The 4,317-nt window shown below is 42.7% G+C and overlaps 1 non-coding gene across 1 annotated transcript; it reads right to left on the bottom strand.

Moving 5' to 3' along the window:
- Nucleotides 1-1,941: 1,941 nt before the first annotated feature.
- On the bottom strand, nt 1,942-2,014 carry TRNAG-CCC (transfer RNA glycine (anticodon CCC)). The gene has a single exon. It is a non-coding gene; the product is annotated as a tRNA-Gly (tRNA).
- Nucleotides 2,015-4,317: the final 2,303 nt, after the last annotated feature.

Here is a 4,317-nt window from a genome sequence, read left to right on the forward strand (position 1 = left end):
TTTAGGGAACTAGGCTTGCTTTAAGATGTTCTGGCCCTTTGAGATAACATTCTCTGTCATGTGGGCAGAAGCAGATGGCTGTTTTGTGTGGACCTGAGATCAAGGACTTGTTGCTTATTTACTTACAAGCTGGATTTTTTAAACAGCGTTATCTGTATGCTGCTGTTCCCTGAAGAAGTTTCCTGTGTGCTATGAACCTTTAGAAAAATAATCCCATATTTTATAACAAATAACCATTTTATACTTTACAGTAATGGGAAATACTGAAAATAGTTTTGTATAATTTTTTCTTCATCTTGTGAGATTTAATTTATCTTTTTAACGTCTCCTGTCTCCTATATGTTATTTTTGTTTGTGTCTTTTCTTAGTCTGACAATGATTTTTCTTTCTGGGGAAGAAAATTTACATAACTGCTCCACATGTAAAACACTGTTGCTTGGTGAATCATGGTCACAAAAAGTTCTTTTAGAGCCTGTGAATAACTCTCTGCCTCAGCCATTTTTTTTGTGTGTGTGTGTGACAGGCCTCTTTGACACTCCAAACCCAGAAGTTCCCCTCTGGCCTGGCCTCTGTTCTCCGAAGGCCAAGTCAGGGGGTTAGAGGCTTTTCGAGCTGTCTTCTGGCCCTTGAGGATGATAACTGAGAACAGACCTCTGGGAACAAGGCAACAGGTCACCTATGGGCCTTCCTTGAACCTTGTAAAGCAGGTGCCACTTAATTCTATGAGTTGAAAGCTAGCATGGCACCAATCTCCTGCCTGGAGTCCTAATCAGGGCATAATGCTTTGCTGCCAGTCTGCTCAAGAAGTGTCTTTCCATGGGATGTGGGGATTTCACTGGTGAGTCACTCAAATTAGGCTCTGCTGTGTGGGCATATGACTTATCCTCATTGTTTACCAGTTTTCTCATCTGTAAGCTGGGGAGACTAATGCCTACTTCATGGTTTTGTTGTGAAAGATGAAATGAGAATCCATATAATACATTTAGCATAATAGATATAAGTTGTCAAAAATGTGCATTATTGTTATCATTATCATGCATTAGATATCCAAACTCAGTCTCCAGCTGAATAAGTGGGGGATGGGGGCTTAATGACTAAAGTAGAATTAAAATTTGACTATACCCATTTAGAGGGATGACCATCTCCTACCCTGAAAGTGGATAATAGGATCTCACACTATTTTTCTCACTTAAAACAACCTAAATATAATTTATAAAAATGGGCTTATGGGAACAGATAGACTTGCATTCATATAGCAACTCTGTCACTTACACGATCTTGGGCAAGTCACTTAGCCTCTGTGACAATTTATATAGGGGTTTTCACCAGAAATATTGAATACGATGGGCTTCTTTGGTGGTCCAGTGGTTAAGAATCCACCTTGCAATGTAGGGAACACGGGTTTGATACTCAGTCAGGGAACTAAGATCCCACATGCCACAGGGCAAGCCAGCATGCCACAAATAGAAGATCATCCTGGATGTCACAACTAAAATGTGATGTAGTCAAATAAATAAACACATAAAGTAAAAATATATTGAAAAAATATTGAATTTTAGAACATGATATAAGCATGACATCCGGAAGAGTATCTGGCACTTAGTGGGATCCCCACACATTGCCCCTAGGGACAATGTCCTTTCTTTTTTAAAAATGTATTTATTTGGTTGTGCCAGGTTTTGGGCTTCCCAGGTGGCACAGTGGTAAAGAATCTGCCTGCCAATGCAGGAGACAAAGGAGATGTAGGTTTGATCCCTGGGTGGGGAAGATACCCTGGAGTAGAAAATGGCAGCCCATTCCAGTTTTCTTGCCTGGAAAATCTCATGGACAGAGGGGCCCGGCAGGCAATAATCCATGGTGTTGCAAAGAGTCAGACACGACTGAGTGACTATGCTATACGCATGCATGCTCTAGGTCTTACTTGTGGCATGTGGGATCTAGCTCCCTGACCAGGGATTGAACCTAGGTCACCTGCACTGGGAGTGCAGCGTCTTTGCCACTGGACCATCAGGGAAGTCCCCTTACTCCCTCTCTTAATAGCTATTAAATAAATCAAGTGATAAATAACTTAGGCTTTAAAAAATGAGGATATCTTTATTGTCTTAAGGCACACTGTGATACTGTGATATAAGAAGAAAGGTGTATTTGGCTTTTGTCTTTGGAAAGTGTTTCCTTGGGTTCTGTGAATCATTACAGCAAATTATCAAATCCAAGGAAGGGGTAGTGGGAACACCTGATTTGTAGCCAAGTTGGACAGAAGTGTGGGTAACCTGGGGGTCCACTACTTGCAATTATCATCTGACATGAAGACAGTCTTGTGAGAGTGAGCCCTTCACCTGTGGGCTCTGCCCTAACTCCGGGTAGTTAGTATCAGAACTGCATTAAATTGCTGGGCGCCCAGTTCGTATCTGCAGAGAATTGGAAAATTTCTTGGTGTGGAAAATACTCATTTGGGGTCAGAAGTATTGTGAGTAGAGCAATAGTTTTCATTTACCTGTTAGGAATCTCCAATTAGATGGAGACACCTGTAGACATGGATTAAAAAATAAACATTTACTGAATCCTATTATGGGGCCTCCTAGGTGGCACTAGTGGTAAAGAATTCACCTGCCAATGCAGGAGACGTAAGAGACGCTGGTTCAACACCTGGGTTGGGAAGATCCCCTATGGAAGGGCATAACAACCCACTCCATTATTCTTGCCTGCAGAATCCCAAGGACAGAGGAGCCTGGCGGGCTACAGTCCATAGGGTCGCCAAGAGTCAGACACGACTGAGCGACTTCACATGCACGCGCGCACCCTGCTATGTGCCACGCACCGGTTAGGCAATTTGTAATTTCATGTATTATTTAAAACTGTGTGAAGAACAAATTAATAACACAACTCTATAGATGAGAGAACTGAGTTTAGAGAATTTAAGACTTTGTCTCAAGTCAATCTAGTGGTGGAGAGTCCATTGTTCTGACCTCCTGCTTCCTTGTACCAGCCCAGATCTCTGAACCAGCAGATCCTAAATCTCTAAAGGAAAACACCTAATTTCCCCTCCAGTTATAGGCACTGGTAGTTAAACCAGAGCCAGCAGATAAAGTGGTCATTTGGAACTTTTCCACAAAGCCTAGAGGACACTTTGTGTCACCAGCAGAGACCTGGGGGCCTTTGGTAAGGGGAATGTGCTTTAGTTTCCCCAGCTCCCAAACACGATGAGTTCTAAGCCACAGTCATCCAGCCAAAGCTTCTATCTAGCTCTCTTATTACCAACCCATTGACAGCCCTGTCTATTTGATCCTTTCATGGTGAAATTCAGGGCCAATTCTCTTATTGGGGCACAGAATCTTACTGTCAGGACCACAGACAGCAGTTCTCTGGGATTTCATGGGTGAAAATTCAGTTGGCAATCCAGGGCAGACTGTCAAGAAGAAAGATGGAGAGAGAAACCTCTGTAATGACCACTAGCTATTAAATTTGACCACCATCTGAAATCAATACCCCCTCAAGTTAATCCCAGACTGCCTAAATCAGTTACAGTCCACTACAATTTATATCACACAGGAGCCACTGGGAGGTACAGAGTAGCAGGGTGTGGGAAGGTGAAGAGCAGGGGATCATTTTGGGACCCAGGCAGAACATCCCTACACTCCTGGGATTGTTGCAGGATGGAATTCCCAGCCTTCTTTTTCAAAATGAAAATAGCTTTTTCTTGTGTTTTTAAAGTAATGCATAATAATGCATATGTGTTTTGTCACTAAGTCATGTCTAACTCTTTGCACCCCTATGGACTGTAGTCTGCCAGGCTCCTCTGTCCGTAGCATTTTCCAGGCAAGAATACTGGAGTGGGTTGTCATATTCTCCTCCAGGGGAACTTCCCAACCCAGGGACCAAACCCATATCTCCTGTATTGGCAGGCAGATTCTTCACCACTGAGCCACCTGGGAAACTCATATACATATATGTGTGTGTGTGTGTATATATACACATATATTTATATACACACACACATATATATATATATATACATACTTGATAAATTATAGCTATATATGTTGGCTGTGTCATGCAGCCAATATATATGAGGGATCCTAGTTCTCCCACCTAGGATCGAGTCTTGGCACCCTGTAGTGGAAGCACCGTCTTAACAACTGGACCACCAGGGAAGTCCCAGCATTGTTATTCAGTCACTAAATTGAGTCCGACTCTTTGTGACCCCATGGACTGCAGCACTCCAGGCTTCCCTGTCCTTCACTATCTCCCAGAGTTTGTTCATATTCATGTCCACTGAGTCAGTGATGCTATTTAACCATTTCATCCTCTGCCACTCTC

The sequence above is a fragment of the Dama dama genome, chromosome 20, assembly GCF_033118175.1.
Source record: "Dama dama isolate Ldn47 chromosome 20, ASM3311817v1, whole genome shotgun sequence".
Lineage (NCBI taxonomy): Eukaryota > Metazoa > Chordata > Mammalia > Artiodactyla > Cervidae > Dama > Dama dama.